Consider the following 20495-nt stretch of genomic DNA (forward strand, 5'->3'; position numbering starts at 1 on the left):
GAATCTTTGTTGTTTCAAACTTTTGGGCTAATCTCCGCTTATCAGTGAGTAAATACCATGTGTGTTCTTTTGTGATTGGGTTACCTCACTCAGGATGATATTTTCTAGATCCATCCATTTACCCAAGAATTTCTCGAATTCATTATTTTTAATAGCTGAGTAATATTCCATTGTATAAATGTACCACATTTTTTGTATCCATTCCTCTGTTGAAGGGCATCTGGGTTCTTTCCAGCTTCTGGCTATTATAAATAGGGCTGCTATGAACATAGTGGAGCATATGTCTTTGTTATTTGTTGAGGCATTTTCTGGGTATATACCCAGGAGTGGTATAGCTGGGTCCTCAGGTAGTGCTATGTCCAATTTTCTGAGGAACCGCCAGACTGACTTCCAAAGTGGTTGTACCAGCTTGCAACCCCACCAACAATGCAGGAGTGATCCTCTTTCTTCACATCCTCGCCAACATCTACTATCACCTGAGTTTTTGATCTTAGCCATTCTGACTGGTGTGAGGTGGTATCTCAGTGTTGTTTTGATTTGCATTTCCCTGATGACTAAGGATGTTGAGCATTTCTTAAGGTGCTTCTCGGCCATTCGAGTTTCCTCAGTTGAGAATTCTTTGTTTAGCTCTGTACCCCATTTTTTAATGGGGTTATTTTGTTGTTTGGCATCTAATTTCTTGAGTTCTTTGTAAATATTAGATATTAGCCCCCTATCAGATGTAGGATTGGTAATGATCTTTTCCCAATCTGTTGGTTGCCGTTTTGTCTTGTCGATAGTGTCCTTTGCCTTACAGAAGCTTTGCAATTTGATGAGGTCCCATTTGTCGATTCTTGATCTTAGAGCATAAGCCATTGGTGTTCTGTTCAGGAACTTTTCCCCTGTGCCTAGGTATTCAAGGGTCTTCCCCAACTTCTCTTCTAATATTTTCAGTGTACCTGGCTTTATGTGAAGGTCCTTTATCCACTTGGAGTTGAGCTTTGTGCAAGGGGATAAGAATGGATTAATTTGGATTCTTCTACATGTTGACCTCCAGTTGAGCCAGCATCACTTGTTGAAAATGCTGTCCTTTTTCCACTGGATGAATTTAGCTCCCTTGTCAAATATCAAGTGACCATAGGTATGCGGGTTCATTTCTGGGTCTTCAATTCTGTTCCATTGATCGTCCTTTCTGTCTCTGTACCAATACCAAGCAGTTTTTATCACTACTGCTCTGTAGTACAGTTTGAGGTCCGGAATGGTGATTCCCCCAGAGGTTCTTTTATTGTTGAGAATAGTTCTCGCTATCCTAGGTTTTTTGTTATTCCAAATGAATTTGTAAATTGCTCTTTCTATCTCTATGAAGAATTGATTTGGAATTTTGATGGGTATTGCATTGAATCTATAGATTGCTTTTGGCAGGATAGCCATTTTTACTAAGTTAATCCTGCCAATCCAGGAGCATGGGAGATCTTTCCATCTTCTGAGATGTTCTTCAATTTCTTTCTTGAGAGACTTGAAGTTCTTGTCATACAGATCTTTCACTTGCTTTGTTAGATTCACTCCAAGATAATTTATTTTATTCGTGGCTATTGTGAAGGGTGTCATTTCCCTGATTTCTTTCTCTGCCTGTTTATCCTTTGAGTAGAGGAAGGCTACTGATTTGTTTGAGTTGATTTTATATCCAGCCACATTGCTAAAGTTGTTTATCAGGTTTAGGAGTTCTCTGGTGGAAGTTTTAGGTTCACTTAAGTATACTATCATATCATCTGCAAATAGTGAAATTTTGACTTCTTCCTTTCCTATCTGTATACCTTTGACTTCCTTTTGTTGTCTAATTGCTCTAGCTAAGACTTCCAGTACTATATTGAATAGGTAAGGTGAGAGTGGGCAGCCTTGCCTAGTCCCTGATCTTAGTGGGATTGCTTCAAGTTTCTCTCCATTTAGTTTGATGTTGGCTACTGACTTGCTGTATATTGCTTTTACTATGTTTAGATATGGGCCTTGAATTCCTGATCTTTCCAAGACTTTTAACATGAAGGGATGTTGAATTTTGTCAAATGCTTTCTCAGCATCTAGTGATATGACCATGTGGTTTTTCTCTTTGAGTTTATTTATGTAGTGGATTACATTGATGGATTTCCGAATATTGAACCATCCCTGCATTCCTGGGATAAAGCCTACTTGATCTTGATGGATAATTGTTTTGATGTGTTGTTGGATTCGGTTTGCGAGAATTTTATTGAGTATTTTTGCATCAATATTCATAAGAGAGATTGGTCTGTAGTTCTCTTTCTTTGTTGGGTCTTTCTGTGGTTTAGGTATGAGTGTAATGGTAGCTTCATAGAATGATTTGGATAGTGTTCCTTCTGTTTCTATTCGATGGAATAACTTGAAGAGGATTGGTATTAGGTCTTCCTTGAAGGTCTGAAAGAATTCTGCACTGAAACCATCTGGCCCCGGACATTTTTTGGTGGGAAGATTTTTAATGACTGTGTCTATTTCTTTAGGCGTTATGGGACTGTTTAGGTGGTTTATCTGCTCCTCGTTTAACTTTGGTACCTGGTATCTATCTAGAAAATTGTCCATTTCCTCCAGATTTTCCAATTTTGTTGAGTATAGGCCTTTGTAGTAGGATCTGATAATTTTTTTAATTTCCTCTGTTTCTGTTGTTATGTCTCCCTTTTCAGTTCTGATTTTATTAATTTGAATGCTGTCTCTGCGCCCTTTGGTTAGTCTGGCTAAGGGTTTGTCTATCTTGTTGATTTTCTCAAAGAACCAGCTCCTGGTTTTGTTGATATTTTGTATAGTTCTTTTTGTTTCGACTTGGTTGATTTCAGCCCTGAGTTTGACTACTTCCTGCCGCCTACTCCTCTTGGGTATACTAGCTTCTTTTTGTTCTAATGCTTTCAGGTTTGCTGTCAAGTTGTTGATGTATGCTCTTTCCACTTTCTTTTTGTGAGCACTTAGAGCTATGATTTTTCCTCTTAGTACTGCTTTCAATGAGTCCCACATGTTTTGATATGATGTGTCCTCATTTTCATTTAAATCTAAAAAGTCTTTAATTTCTTTCTTAATTTCTTCCTTGACCAAGTTATCATTGAGTAGAGCATTGTTCAGTTGCCAAGTGTATGTCGGTTTTCTGATGTTTTTGTCCATGTCAAAGACAAGTCTTAATCCATGGTGGTCTGATAAGGTGCTGGGGATTATTTCAATCTTTTTGTATCTGTTGAGGCCTGTTTTGTGACCAATTATATGGTCTATTTTCGAGAAGGTACCATGAGGTGCTGAGAAGAAGGTGTATTCTTTTGTTTTAGGATGAAATGTTCTATAGATGTCAGTTAAGTCCAATTGGTTCATAACTTCTGTTAGTTTCATTGTGTCTCGATTTAGTTTCTGTTTCCATGATCTGTCCATAGCTGAGAGTGGGGTGTTGAAATCTCCCACTATTATTGTGTAGGGTGCAATGTATGCTTTAAGTTTTAGTAATGTGTCTTTTATGTATGTGGGTGCCCTTACATTTGGGGCATAGATGTTGAGAATTGCAAGTTCCTCTTGGTACATTTTTCCTTTCATGAATATGAAGTGTCCTTCTTTATCTTTTTTGATTACTTCTGGTTGAAAACTGATTTTATTTGATATTAGAATCGCTACTCCAGCTTGTTTCTTGGGACCATTTGCTTGGTAGATTGTTTTCCAACCTTTTACTCTGAGGTAGTGTCTGTCCTTTCCACAGAGGTGCGTTTCCTGAATGCAGCAAAATGTTGGGTCCTGTTTACGTATCCAGTCTGATAGTCTATGTCTTTTTACTGGAGAATTGAGTCCATTGATATTAAGAGATATTAAGGAAAAATGAGTGTTGTTTCCTGTTATTTTTGTTATTGGCAATGGAGATATGTTTGTGTAGCTACCTTCTTTTACGGTTTTTGGAGGATTACTTTCCTGCTTTTTCCAGGTTGTAGTTTCCCTCCTTGTGATGGAGTTTTCCACCAATTATCCGTTGAAGTGCTGGGTTTGTGTTGAGATACTGTGTAAATTTGGATTTGTCATGGAATATTTTGGTTTCTCCATCAATAATGATTGAGAGTTTTGCTGGGTATAGTAGTCTGGGCTGACATTTATGTTCTTTTAGGGTCTGTATGATATCAGTCCAGGATCTTCTGGCTTTTATGGTCTCTGGTGAAAAGTCTGGTGTAATTCTTATAGGTCTGCCTTTATATGTTACTTTGCCTTTTTCCCTTACTGCTTTTAGTATTTTTTCTTTGTTTTGTACATTTGATGTTTTGACTATTATGTGGCGGGAAGTATTTCTTTTCTGGTCTAAACTATTTGGAGTTCTGTAGGCTTCTTGTATATTTATGGACATCTCTTTCTTTAGGTGAGGGAAGTTTTCCTCTATAATTTTGTTGAGAATATTTACTGGTCCTTTAAGTTGGGAGTCTTCCCCCTCATCTATTCCTATTATCCTTAGGTTTGGCCTTCTCATTGTGTCTTGGATTTCTTGTATATTTTGGGTTAGTAGCTTTTTGTATTTTGCATTTTCTTTGACAGTTGTGTCAATGTTTTCCATGGTATCTTCTGCACATGAGATTCTCTCTTCCATCTCTTGTATTCTGTTGGTAATACTTGTATCTATGACTCCTGATCTTTTTTTAAGTTTTCTATCTCCAGGGTGTTCTCCCTTTGTGATTTCTTTATTGTTTCTACTTCCGTTTTTAGATCCTGCATGGTTTTGTTTAATTCCTTCTCCCGTTTGGTTGCATTTTCTTGTAATTCCTTAAGGGATTTTTGTGTTTCCTCTCTAAGGGTTTCTATCTGTTCTTTGAGAGTGTTATTTATGTCTTTCTTAAAGTCCTCTATCATCATCATGAGAAGTGATTTTAATTCTGAATCCTGCCTTTCTGGTGTGATGGGGTGTTCAGGGCTTGCTATGATGGGGGAACTGGGTTCTGATGATGCCATGTAACTTTGGTTTCTGTTGCTTACGTTCTTGCGCCTGCCTTTTGCCATCTGGTTAATTCTAGTGTTACCTGTACTTCTGTCTCTGATTGAAGCCTGTCTTTCCAGTTGTCTCGCTTTTGTTTGGTCTTCTAGGAGTCCAGATGTCTTTGTGATTTTTTTCCAGCTGCCCTGATTACAGTGGTATCTCTAGGATGCCTCAGGATATGGTGCCTCCAAGGTAGCAGTCCAGCTAGATGTCTGCTGTTCTGGGTGCAGTGTCTCCTCTTGGATATCTCAGGGTATGTTGTCTGACACTCTGAGTTCAGTTGTTCCTCTGTGGCTCTGGGTTGAGCGGACCTTCCAGTATGTTTCAGGTGGAATCCGGGGTCCACACAACTGCAGACCTGGTAGAGGTCTGGTCTGGGGCTCAGACCCTGCAGGCCTCAGGCCGGAGGGGGGGCGAGCAGCAGAAGGAGCGTGCTAGCACCGGCTATGGGTTCTATGGATCCCCCAGAATGTGTCTGGGGGACTCCTGGGTGCACTCACCCACAGGCCTCAGACTGCAGGAGGGGCGAGCGGCGGAAGGGGCGTGCTAGCGCTGGCTATGGGTTCTATGGATCCCCCAGAATGTGTCTGGGGGGCTCCTGGGTGCACTTACCCGCAGGCCTCAGACTGCAGGAGGGGCGAGCGGCGGAAGGGGCGTGCTAGCGCTGGCTATGGGTCTATGGATCCCCCAGAATGTGTCTGGGGGGCTCCTGGGTGCACTTACCCGCAGGCCTCAGACTCAAGACTGGTTTTCAATACAGTATTTTAGCAACTTGATTTTTAAAAATGGATTTATTTATTTATTTGTATTTTATGGGAATGACTCTGTTGGCCCCGACTAGGTTTGTGTATCAAGTGAGAGTAATGTCTGCAGAGGTCATAAGTAGGCATTGGATCCTCTGGAAATACAGTTACAGATGGTTGTAAACTGCCACATGGTTGTTGTGAAATAGACCCCAGCTCTTCTGCAAGAGCAGTACGTGCTCTCAACTGCTGAGTCATCCCTCCAGCTTCATTATCTACTTTAAATTCATATTTATAGAGAGTTGTAAAGCAGACAACAGAAAGACTTTTATTTCATTGGATCTACCCAAGGATACCATGGCTTTGGCCTACAACCCACATGAATTTTGTGCTGCTGCCCAATGAGGGAAGGCAGTTTATTGCACACTAGTCTTGTATGCTGGAAGCCATCCTGCACTTCCCAATGCAGGTGCAATTTCATTGACAATAGCGATTCTCATTCATTCATCCATGTGTTTCTAAGGAGATATAGACAATATATTTTAAAGTTAGATTTATTTTTATTTATGTGTATATGTGTGTGTGTATGTATTCATATATGTATGGAGATGCCCAGAGAGACCAGAAGAAAGCCTCTTATAGAGTTTTAATTAAATGTAGTTTTACATTGCTTAGCATGGGTTTCAGTGAACCAAGAGGCAAGTACTATATAATTGCTGAATCATCTTTTATGGTCCCTGGACAAACATTTTGTTCATCAAAACTTTTCTCTGATGGCCTTATCTGGAATCAGTGGGAGGGGAGGCCCTTGTTCCTGTGAGGGCTTGATGCCCCAGCATAAGGGAGTGCTAGGGAGGTGAGGCAAATGGGAGTGGTTGGGGGAGCACCCTCATAAAAGCAGGGGATAGGAAAGGTGAGTTAGTGGGTTTTTGTATGAGAAACCAGGTAGGGAGATTTTATTTGTAATGCAAATAAATAAAATTACGAATAAAAAATTAAAAAACAGTTTTCCTCTGTTCCTTCAATTCTTATGGATACAATCTATTCATTAGATTTGTATAATTAGGCTATACATATTGGCAAATCTTAATGCATAGATGATTCTGTAAGACAAAAAAAAATTAAAATCCCCATCATCAATCATTGACATTTGAAATTGTGTTTTATGATACAGATAGACAAAGAATAATCTTCCAAGTAAAGATGTGTGAGCAAACTAAAAGGCTCATTAGTCAAGGAAAGTTAGATGGGCAAGGCCCCAGTTATCTACTCATGCATAGCAACCATCGCTAAAACTTATCATACGAAAATAATGATGGTTTTATTACATTGCATAATTTCTTATAGGAAGAACTCAAATCAAGTTGCTTGGATAATTCTGATCCGTGCAGCACTGAAGAGGTCAATGGTGTCATTCAAACTGGCAGAGTGTGTGAGGCAGTGTCACTGAAATGTGTGGCATTTGGCAAGGATGGTTTTAGGCTATTATAATTCAGACATCATTAGCATTTTGTGAAATGAAAACTAATATTGTTTTGACTCAAACTTCTCACATCAAGGAAGCAGTCCTACAACCAGTGTTTGTACAAATAATGTTAGAGCTACTACTTTGTAACTTGCACTAAGAAGACTGACTTTTTGAAAATACAACATTATTTGATGTAGTTGCAAAATTATTTATGTTTAAAGGGAAAGTACAAAGATGACATTTTTATGAGAAATGTGGACAAATAGTCTGGCCATATTTTTCAGCATTAACAGGGCTATTGTGGAGAAATCACCCTCTTGTGTAGGACTCTACAAAAATATGATTCAGTGAAGAATCCCCAAATCAAGAAAAGAGTATGCAGAATGGTGTAATTATATTCACTTTCTGTCTACTTGATATTGTGGTATGATTAACATTGCACAATCTAACTTTAGCTAAGCATTTGACTCACCTGAAAGAATTGGCTAGTGATATTAAGAAATATAAATGACTAATTATAATAGTAAATAATTTTAAAAAGTAGTATTACAAATGATGAACAAGTGATACAAATAATGGAGTAATTTATTACCTCAGACATATTAAAGCACCTTAAAATTAGTTAAATGTCTCATTTTTAGCATTTGCATCAAATTCACTTAAATTCTCACACAAAGCATACATCAAAAATGTTTGTGAATGATTGAAAGGATTTTGTAATATTTTCTAGTTTTTTATGTCACAAATGTGTTTATATTTATAAAAATGGCAACTCTTTACCAAGCCATTTTGTAAACTATGATTTTATATTTTATAAAGACAGACTCTTTTGAAATATCTGAGGAAGTTTCAAGAACAATGAAGGACAAAGGAAGATCCCAGAATGATTTGGGGAAGAATACTCTGTAGGCATATCAACTTAACCACAAATTAATTAAATAGTTTCCTTTCAGTGAAACCCACAGCTAATAATATTCTCTGGGTGATATAATTTGAAAATCTGAGCTTTTTAAAAAAAATTAAGGGGAAGAAATAACACTAGCACAAAATGATTAGGAAAACACCATGTTGAGATTTTGAACAATAAACTACTGAATAAATGCTATGGATATCAATATATGTGCATAAAATGTAGACATACATGGATACTTATATTTATAATATACAATGTATCAAATTTTTTGACATAGAAATTATATATTTATTAATTATGTACTTAATCCTGCTACAGTACAGAGTGAAGATAACTGCAAGTAAGTGAGGAAGTTTGTCTGACTGTATATCAGTTACAAAAAGTTGCCTACCACATGCTAGGGCCCAATATGCATTTATTGAATTAAAAGTGAATCTCTTTCAGTTTATGAAAGTGTAACCACATCAGGTCATTAAAGTGAATCTGTTTGCTTTCTATGTGGGAAGCTCACTCAAATGAAATAGAAATATTTCTAGACTAATAAATACCTGGCCTTTTCTTTTCCATAGGCACTTACAAATTCTATCTGATTTACTTTTGCTAACTCTCAGTCATATTACATAATGGCTACTTTTCTTATAGTAATGCTACAGGGTGTATAGCTCAAGATTATTCTTTTTTTTTCCCACAAACAATTTAAATTCAGCTGCTTATTCTATTTTGTAAATGTGAAACAAATGCAATTTTCTGAATCAATGATGGAGAACCTGTTGGCTTCCCAAGACAGTTTATCTATGAAGACAGGTGTACAAAGAAGTGAATTAAAATAATCTCACTAAACTACAGCCAGCCTTGAGTCATTAACTTCATATCTGCATGCCATTTGAGCAGCTGGTCATCCAGGTTGTTATTGAGTCTTTTCAAGCATCCAACAGTGCTTTACTCATTACTCCAAGAACACTCGTAGAACTCTGAAGACCTCTTAGGCTTCTAATGATCAGAAACCAGTGGAAGATAGAGCATAGAGATCTAAGTGCAGGGTTTAGAGAATGCGAACAATCCAGAGCCTAAGAAAGTTTCCAATGAGGAAAATAGACAACTGCACATGTGCTGAAAAATGGCAAATGAATACTGATATAAAGCATCAGTTTACAATCGTTTTGTATCATTTGACCAAGACCTTTAGGTAATGATTTATGGGTTCTATAACAATTGAAATATCCATAAAATATATCTATATATTTTTGTTTCAAAACATTGTCAGGAAGAGTTTAAGTGCATCCTCACATGGCCTCTTATGAGCATGGACATCTCTAGCTTCTCTATTTGCCTCTCTGCTGGCATATTCTAAGCATCTTTCAGATCCTGTAGGTGCTTCACATTAGCACCACTAATATTTTATTAATACATGTTCATTGTTATTCTTGTATTCTTTACACTGTCTGTATTCTTTCCTGAAAGGCTGTCGGCTCCAGGTCTTGTTAAAGAATCAGTATTTCTTTGCCTTGAATTTTTCACTTGAAAGATTCTTAATACAATGAATTGTTCAACAAAAATTAGAAAACAAGCCTATTTTCTGCTTTCATCACTTTCAGATGATTGTCCAGTTGAAAAAAAAAAACCCAAAAACTAGTTTTCTTTTAATTGATGGCATCTGAATATTCTGCCCTTCCCCATATAACTCCTAACATTTCCTGAATAAAATGGACTATTATTTGACTTTTTATCTGTCGGAATTTTAACAACATTCCATACTCCATGATAATACAACCAAAAAGTATACTAAATTCACATGCTTGGGACTTCATGCCTTTTATTATCAAATATAAAATAAAGCCCTGTGATTACTGGGCGCTGTCCTGAATTCTGGATTCTCTGTGGCCATCAGCAGTTTCAGGAACTTTGCAGTTCTTTACTCCTTTCAGCCTCAATTAAGTGAACATTTTCTTCTCTCCCTACTTCAAAATGACCCTTCTTACTCAAAGTTGAGTCAAAATCTTATTCCATAATAAAAGTCACCCAGATGCTTACTTTTCTTTGGGTACACTTTATTTGTCTAAACATGTTGACTTCTTTCCCTGTAATGTAGAATTTTGTTCTAATATGTAACACATTTGCTCCCTTTACTATGCTGACAAGTAACCTTGCGTAGACACATGTGTCTTATCTATTATACATTTTCCTGGTAAATCCCAAATGTTTTATGAAAACTCAACTATGAGTTCAATTTTTTGATTGTTTTTTATTATTGTTTTGTCATTGACACTAGCAGAAAAAAATATATCAAATAATCTTTTTTTCTATGAAGATGACATGGCCTGATAATAACCTTCTGCCACTTTTAATATCCATGATGCTAGTAACTATCAATATCCTTCTTAAAAACAAATAAAAAATCAATGATGGTGATGAGCCTGATCTACTGGACAGTGAGATTCAAGATTGCCAAGGCTACGTACACAGAGAAACTGTTTCTCAAACAGACATATTATTCTTAAGAAATATTAAAATAATTTCACTTAATACTAAGTACTCCTTCCCAGCAGTCAAGAGGGATATAAACAAAAATTCTATCAACTTTATAATTACTGTATTTAGTCGTTCTTTACTTTTCCCTTTCCATGGGGGAGAATCCATCTATCTATTTCAAACAGATGTTTTATAAAGCCCCAGAAGCCACAGTTGTTCAAGTCTTCTCCTGTGTCCTATTCCCTAATGTCTAAGGCAAAAATTTTTCAAACAGCTCAGCGGGAAGATTAAAAAGATTAAAGGTTAATAATTGTCATAATTTGAATTTCTCTACAGCTTCCTTGACATTGCTTTTCATCATATTGTTTTAGTTTGTGTCTGATATATGCTTAAATATTATATAGATTAAAGAAGAACATATTTGAAAACTTAATTGATGAAAATTTAGAAGTCATTACTGGCAGAGTTTGACACTGCCAGGAAATGTTTATAGATGTGGGTACACTGGTAGGCTGATCTACAGCACTACAGTTTACATCTAAAAGCTTTGCCAACATCACCAAACACATACTTAAACATAGTATCAATTCTGGTACTTCAAGTCTGTGTGAATATATGTGTAACACAATCACTTTGTCTTCTAGTTTCTTCAATGTAGATTTGGTATTCTGAGTTTCTCTTTCTGTAAAAATAAGCAATGAATATACTATACTTTTATTTTTGTGTGTAGGAACAATCGATGCCTCTGCTTACACATTAAAATCCAATTGATGTACTTTCTCACCCATTGGCAAATCAAAGAAATTAAATCACTGACAATTGTTCTTAATTCAGTTCAGTGGCATTAAAGTTTCTTTCAAGGATGAACCCAACAAATTGCCTGCTCAGGTGGGAGTCAATGCCTCTGCAATCAGCATTCTGTTTTATTTTTGCAAAGATCATCTACTTATGTAGGCTCATTAAAGTATAATGAGTCAGATATGTCTGAAGGCGTACTTTAAGTTAATTATGTTATGAACTCTTACCTTTGCTGCTTTGGGCATAAATTAAGAGTTTAAAGTAGGTTGTTTTATTCTTCAAAACAGTCTTTATAAATTCCTTTTTCTGGATATTTTGAAACACACCTGGTTTAATATCTAGATATAAAAATATTACCTTTCAACAACATCTACAAATAAAACAGGACCCTATTTGCTGGCAAAGGTGCATCCCAAGGTGACTGCTTTGTTTGTGTCTGTGACTTCCTTAGCTGCTCTGAGGAAAGACACAGATTCAAATGCAGCTTTCTTTTAAGTGTTTGATCAGAAAAATAAAGCAGAGACTCTGGGAAGTCATGCAATCTGAATTTGTAATGCTTGACAACAAAACAGTTTTGCTGCAGAGTAAATAATATGCAAGCAACTTTCACTTTTCTGTCAGATTTCACCATCCTTATTTAAGATAGAGTAATCAGTCAAATACCAATTCTACATTGAAACTCAAATACTTCCTATTTTGAGAGAACTCTAAGCTTTATTGTCTTGCTGTCTATTAGGTCCCTGTCATCTATTATGCACATAAAATACAATGACCTTAATATTTAACAAAAGCATTGAAGTCCTTCAGTCTCAACACTACCATTTTATCTTCATCATTGGTGTTGTTCTTTGAGACAGTGTCTCAAAATTTCATCCAGAACGGTATTGGATTCAACATGTAGCCAAGGTTTGAGCTCCTGATTCCCCTGCTTCCAATTCTAAGCTTCTGTGGTTTACAGATGTACTGCTACAGTCAGTGCCAACACTCTGAATTGTATTCAGATATAATGTCTTGATAAATAAATCCACCAAGTCTGAATCACAAACATTTAGGAAATCATTCACACAAATAAAGTTGGTATTCTAAGTGTGTACTCAGATCCTCATAAACAGGAAAAAAATACATTAACTAGAAGCGTTTTCTGGTAGCATTAAGGTAAAAACTGTTTTCAACATGGTAAGACTTTAATGACTGTTAGTAAAAATATAAAGTTCTTCTTCCAAAATTCCCTAAAAACCATAATAATATCTACATTTTCATGTGATCTTTTTATGTATTTAATATATCAAAGAATAGCTGTGAATAACTAATTAAATTAAATCAGGGACCATATCACTAACAATCAAGAAATATTTGTATATTATTTTACTAGATAATCTCTGGCAATTCACTTTGAGCTACCTTATTCTAAATATGTTGTAAGTGGTTCTGTTAAACAATATGAATAACCCGTTTAGCTGCACATATTGTGAGCCTATGATAAATTTAACTGTCTGAGACTTGTTGGTATACAACAAGACTAGCAGGGAAATCCTGGTCTTCTTGGTAATTCTTTGTCTCCTAAGGTTCATAAATGTACTCAGGATATAGCTTTAACACCGTTTTATTAGAGTCTGAGAAAAAGACAAGAAGGAAAGGAAGAGCAAAGTAAGAAAGAAAGAGAAATACAGAGACACATACACAAACACACAGACAGACAGACAGACAGACACACACACACACACACACAGAGAGAGAGAGAGAGAGAGAGAGAGAGAGAGAGAGAGAGAGAGAGAGAGGCAGAGAGGACAACATGGTAGGCAAGGTGTAAGTCTCTGCAGCTTCTGGGAGGAGGGAAATGTAAAGGACAGAAAATCAAGCCTTGTTGTGTTAAATTCCGATGAAGAAAAATGTCATGCTAAGGAATGGAAGTAAGGAACCACATCTATGGTCAAGGGAGACACTCCAGAGAAAACGGATAAGGCAGGAGTGCTAGGGAAAAGCATATGTAACACTGTACAGGATTGAGAAGAAAATATGGTCGATATGTAAGGAAAAGCTACATGGTTGAGGTTTTTAAGTAGCTTCAATAAGGAAGGGGCTTCTGGGAAAAACCGTGCATAAACTCTTCTTGGGAATTATCATTCCTCCCTTTGTTTTAGTATATTTTTAGGTAAATCCAGTTTCCTGTGAGGTGATTGACAGCCTCATGAAGTTATTGGCAGACCTATTTGAAAAAAAAATTAGGGAAGAGAAAGCAGTATGCAAAGATGGATCAGAGCAGAATGTCATGTTTCCACTTAGGAAGTCTCCATTCATTTAACGTCAGGCCAAATGAAGGCCAGTTATAAAGCATGATTTTTCTGCCTTTTATATCTTTACTTGGACAATGGTGTGTCCCAAAGCTGTCATAGGGAGATGTTCAGCAAAAATGGCTTATAAGGCTACTGATCCCTGTAACAATATCACAGTTTAAATATTTGATAAATTTAGCAGAGTGCAGTTACTCTATAGTATAGTACAAGGATGTATGAACACAGACGAAATTACAAAGGCTCAGACGAGCAAGAATAGGATTTAATACCAATCAGTTATTTTTAGAACTTGGATGCACAGATTTTCCTGCAGAAACCCAATAATGTGATTGACCCATTAATTGCTCAGTTACTGAAGGTAAAGCCTTTGTAGGAATATCTGACAAAAGGAGAAAAAAGCATTGTAGAAGATAATTTGGGATTGGCTATGAGTTAGAGAAAATACATTGTACAATTCTTTATAGGCAAGTATTACAATGAGAAAACATAAATGAAGTAAGACTGTCAACTCACTCAGCTATGTAGACCTGAGATGCAAAGGAAAGTCTTTGGGGTGCTCTGAAGTTCTGCCTTTCTCAGGCTACTCCTCAACCTCAAATTACTTGGATGCTTTTTCAAAAAATATTCTAAAATTATTTTTTTGCATGAGTTCTAGTAAAAACAAACAACAACAAAAATAACTAATTCCAAAGCTTTCCGAGAAACACTGATAGAAATATTTATTTTTAGAACAGGAAAGCCCTCAAATACGTTAGAGGCTTTTTATATCACAGAAGTCCTAACATAATGAAGCAGTGACTGTAGTTTTTGGAGTTTTGTAATTATACAACATTATTTTATATCCTTACTAACTTCATCAGAAGAGTAAAGTATAATGGCACCATTTTTTTTTTTATTGATTTCTTTCATCTTCTTCCTAACAACAATGGAATCTAATGATGGAGAAATTACAGGATGGGGATAGGTTAGGACATGGATCATTTTTTGTCATTAGTTTCCTACTGATTTTGAGACTATGGATCATCACTTAAGTTATTCCTTTTTTAAAATTAGAATTGGCTATTATGATACTGTAAACAAATTAGGATAATACATATTAAAGTCTATGCACAGATAAAAAGGCATTAGAAGTAAAGTTTGTTTTTAAAATGGTCTGCAAGTGATCTTTGCACTGTAAGATCAAGTTAAAATCTCAGAATTATCACAGCATTCCTGCTGCATTTAATTTAAATTGAAAAAAACTTGTGTATCTCATAAGTTAAGAGAACTCTTTTTGTTATTATTATTGTTTTACACTCCAGATTTTATTCATCCCACCCTGTCCACTATCTGACTGTCCCACATCTCGTACCTTTAACCCACTCCCTGTCTCCACGAGGTTGTCTCTACCCTACTCCCCCCACCTCACTTGACCACCAAACTCCCTGGGGCCTCCAGTTTCTTTAGGGTTAGGTGCATCATCTCTGATTGAACACAGACCCAGCAGTCCTCTGCTGTATATATGTTAGGTTCTCATATCAGCTGGTGTATGCTGCCTTTTTGGTGGTCCAGTGTTTGAGAGATCTCGGGGGTGCAGGTTAATTGAGACTGCTGGTCCTCCTACTGGGTTGCCCTCCTCATCAGCTTCTATTAGCCTTTTCCTAATTCAACCACAGGGGCTAGCAGCTTCTGTCCATTGGTTGGCTAAAAATATCTGCATCTGACACTTTCAGCTGCATGACTGCCCCCCCCAGAAGACCTAACAAGCAACTGAAAGAGAACTCTTCTAGAATGACAATTATTTTTTGAAATACAGAAAGAAAGGAAGAAACAGTATAAAATTATAAACTGTAACAGTGGTGAGATATAGTGGCCTTCCTACATTGAAGAATTTATCTTGATTGCCTAAAAGAAATTTGTACTATAGACTCCTCATAATACAAGAATTCTGAAGAAGTTTCCATTGCAGGTTTTTATTATACAGCTTGTGAGACAAGTACATTTTCTGTCTTCTTTTAAAAAAAGAACAATACAATTAATGTCTCTGGGTATACTCAATGAGGAATATCCCCTTCCAAACTGATAAACTAGGAAATATCTAAAAATATTAACTTGTAATGATTCTTTGAAATGATTACACTAAAAGTTAATCTTTTAAATGTTTATATAAAGTGATACTGTTTCTCTTGTATGTAGATAGTGTTATATATTAATTGGTGTCTTGTGTAAATTTGGACTTAAGCACCATATTTTATAGATATTAAATTGTTCATATTTTCCAAGTATGTTTTAAAATGGCCCATACTTACATCTTAGTAATTCTATAATAAAGTAACGGAGTCAGAGCTGTGTTCAATAAAGAAAAAAATGAATGCTAGTAATTCTTAGAATACAAATACTTGAATTTCTTTGTTAAGGGTAAAAATTATGCTAATGCTATGTTGCTTAATAGTATATTCATGTTTAGCTAATACTTAGAGTGGTTTATACATTGGTCAACATTCACTAGAGGATCAGAAACAGTAGGATGAATAAATATTCAAAGAGAATTACTTGGATAGATTTACACAGTACCTCTTATGTTCTCAACTATTGGTGTCTTCACAGTGGATATTTTGAGAACCTGGTAGCTGCACTGTTCACAAGGCAGGAGTCCTCAGCAGTCTCAATCTGGTACTATAGGATTTCTGAAGAACTTCAGGTCTTCAATCCATGGTGGTTAGTTAAAGGAGATTCCGTTCAACAAAGCTGGCCACAACGGTAGCCTCACCAAATGGGGCGACAGGGTTAATAAAGTCACAAACAAGGGAAAGAGATAGGTAAACAATAGAGGCTTTTGTTTCAGACTTCATTATATTTGATCAGACTCCAGAATGTTCTGCCCACTCTAGGAAAGGGTCTTTTCAATTAAGTTAATCCTAGTTGATTGTTTTACAGAATGAGCCAGTCTTATTTGACTCTACAGACAAGATTCACTTTATTATACAGGGCTTCAAAACAGCACAACCTTAATTTGTTTGAGGAGCAATAACTTACAAAGGACTGCAACCTCTTCTATCCTTAACTGGGCTACAATGTAAAGTCAGAATGAGATAAAAGTTTCTCTTCTAAATGTACTCTTTTGACTAATGCTAAATTTTGAGACAGAACCACATAAAAGACAGGGAGAAATTATTTCAGTATTTGGCATAATTCCAATGTCCCATTTCCATGTGCTCATATTCAAAATCAAATGACAAAAGCACCCCAGTGCTCCCATTCTGGTCATTCAAATACACTAGAAGACTAGCTTCTTTCTCCAAGTCACTCTTTCAGCTGTGTAGACTGGTTACATTCCCCATGAAACATAGTGAACAAGGTCACTCTTGACATTGTGTTCACACAAAGTCAAAAGTTTGAGCCAAGAGTGTATTAATTCATATTATTTTAGCCACATTTCATTTGGTCTCTCATGTTTAAATAAAGGTTCAATCTTACTCTCTTTCACCTTTGATATCTCACTGCTTTATGCAAAAATTATCTTCTTTTCAAATGTGAAAATGCATGTAGCTAGAGGGTATTGGTCTTATTAAAATATAATTGTAAAAAGTGTTCTTTTTTTCTACTTTCTTTCTATAGTGTTGCATCTGGAAATAGCAGAAGTCCTTTTTCTTACTTGGTTGTTTCATCTGTTTCAAGAAAATGTTCTTTGTATCTCTTGCTTTCTTCCCCTTTTCTCAGAGGGAAATACTATCTTTTGAAGCATGCAGTTAGGGGCAGGTTTTCTTGTGCTTTACATACTGAGCACATGTCTTCTGGCAAGTTCTACATTTTGTTCTTTTTTAAATCAGTTTTATGCACTGTTATTCCATTAGTACAAGGCTAGATGTTGCTACAAATGTCCCATAGAGAGACTATTTCTGTGTCTTCTGACAATGGTGAAGCCTTTGTTTAGTCTTTATTCTGCCTTCTAATTGCACGGTCTTTATGACATTTTCTATCTATGTCAGTCTAATTTAGATTGGCTTATACTTATTCATTCAGCTTCTAATCAGGAGCTTTTTTAGCTTACAATTTCAAAACTCTAAGAACAATTTAAGTCTGTACTTGAAATACTTCCATCTGGAGGTCCATGTAAAGTAGTTATTGGTGTTGTTTTCAACCACTATTTCCTCTCTTACATTAAGTTGTAAGAAATTTGATGCAAATTTTATTGTTTTACTTAAAGTTAAGTAAATTTTGTTGGTAATAGAAAACATAACTTTTAAGAAAAATTAGTTTGATAATGATGGGGTTCAAGACACGCTGCTCATAAAATGTATTACGTTGGTATTAAGAAAACAGAAGACGCACATGCTTTCAGTTTCCCATTTACCGTCTCTTAAGATTATAGAAACTTTTATTTTTAGGGACACTGTGAAGTCTCACTATGGAGATTCCATTCCCATATTCATTCATAACTCTAAAGACTCTTTACTGTGTTTAAGTGTTGCTGGAGGTTAAACACAAGTTTCATTCATATTAGACAAGCTCCCTCCTAACCTAGCTATACCTCGGGTCATTCAATAAAACTTTATAATTATTGGCTAATCTCAATGATAGTATTAATCTGTCAATGATATATTTTAGTTTGTGTGAAATTTATGCTGCTTTTTAAAAGATTTATTTTAAAACTAAAACATCACTGAAAAAATAATTATAATATGTATGCCCAAGTGTTACAATGGCCATTCTATAATCATCAATTCCCAAGGGCATACAATATTAAAGAGAGTAGAAGACAATGGCTCTTAATATAAACCTTAAGAAACCAATTTTATGTATGCTGAAAAACTAATAATTGTCTATTGTGTTAACTGCCATTTGTGTGAAATTTTGAAATTTTAATTCATGTGTTTCCACATGTATATAGCATTTCAGTAGAGATTTAGAAAATCTAACTGACTAGTTGTAGATCTTTTTCTCTTCATTCCACTCTCATATTTGGTGTTTGAGCCATTATTCCAGTGACCACTTTCTTCTCAATTTTTTTTTTCTTCAAAAATATTGTGTTCTGATTTTTGCTGGAACAATATGTTTGAAATGAGTAGGCTGAAAGTCAGGTAAAATTACAAAATTTTCTACCTATTGCATTCAGTGCTTTTATGCATAATTGCATTATGTGCAGTTCAGAGTTTGATAATAGTCACATATATAATATGCAATAGTTAAATTGATTATTATATAATGAAGAGTCTTGTTCTAGTTAATTTCTCATAGTTGAAATTCTTTCTGACTGCCAAAATTACTTGTCACTGTGATCTGTGGATGTCTATCCTACAGGTAGGGCCCTAGACATTGTACACTCCAATGTCATATAGTTGTTCTTTTAAGAGATGAAGGCTCAACAAAGGTTGGAGCCTCCAACAATACTGAAAATTTGTCTTGCCACTCCTGGGATCACATGATATAACAAAGCAGGACTCCTCTCATCCTACCCTGATGTTGTATGGTGACTTAGAAACTCCAGCAGACATGTCTAAGGACACTGAGAAGCTCATTGTCGTTTCTGTAATCTTTGTTAACATAAAATCTAAACTGAAACACCTATTAATTATTATTGATTTAGTAACATTTAGTAAAAGCAGTTAAAATCTTCAATGTGATAGTTTAGTAACATTTAGTAAATGCAGTGATAAACTTACAATGCACTGTAATCGTAAAATACCATGGCTGTAGCCAGGCAGAGTGGTGCATATTTCTAATCCTAGCACAGAGGTGAGGCAAAGTAGTCTGAATCTGATACCATCTACAAAAAGAGACCATGTTTCATGTGTTTGTGCATATATTTGTGGATGCTTGCAGAGACCATAGGAGGAAGTCAGATGCCCTACACTGTAATGATAAACAGCTATGGGCCACTGAATGTGTGAGTCCTAGAAACCAAACTCCAATCTTTCGGAAGAACAGAAGATGCTCTCAGGCACCAAACACTCCCTCGTAATCCTCTTTTAAATCTTGTACATACGACTGTAGGTAAAATAAGCTAAGTCTTCCTAAGGTTATAGATCAGCTCCTTTTAAATACATAACAGTTCTCTGGGCTTTCCCACTTGCCTCATGCTAATACTTAACTGAGGTACATTATTCTCATAGCTGACAACAGGTTCCTTTGAGGGTTGTCTATCTGATCAGTATGCCCATCAGAATTTTGCCAGCCCAAATTTCCCTAAACACTCCAGAATTCAAATTGTAATGCATCAGATTCCTCTTCCTATTAGATTCCTTATGCTATGGTAAAAATATGGCAAAGAGAAAGGAATAGCAGTCTACCGTAAGATGGAAGTAATGAATGAATCATTTCCCTCAGATGTTATGGGTTCTGTGTGTCATTTAGCAGAGTTAAGACAGACAGCCTCTACATAACCTCGCTCTTCAATATTGGCTTGTGACTTATTTTGTTGTTCATGGATAATGAGAAGTTCTTGTGTTTAGCCAGTGTATTCATTTGGTTATTAGACTTCTGAGGATTTAAGCATTTCACCTCAGGTTGTAGAGTAAGCCATTGACTTATGTCACAGAAATATTAGACTGAACCTTGTTTGGGAATTCAATGCCACATTTACAATCTCACATATTAGCATTCGCTTTCAATATCCTAAAGCATTTCCTCAGACAGGATCACGGCAGAGAGATGATGACAATTTCAAAAAAGGGTTAGCAGAAATTTAAACAGATTAAGAGAAATTGTGGCAAAGAAATTCTTAGCAGAAACACCAGCAATTTACAACAATATATAGGGAATAATCAACAATTGTAGTAAGCAGCATCAATACAAGGCTTGAAATACCATGAAGGAACAGAACTTCAGGAGAAAAGGAGTTGAAGAATGAGACATATCCTAAGAA

The sequence above is a fragment of the Arvicanthis niloticus genome, chromosome 10 (assembly GCF_011762505.2).
Source record: "Arvicanthis niloticus isolate mArvNil1 chromosome 10, mArvNil1.pat.X, whole genome shotgun sequence".
Lineage (NCBI taxonomy): Eukaryota > Metazoa > Chordata > Mammalia > Rodentia > Muridae > Arvicanthis > Arvicanthis niloticus.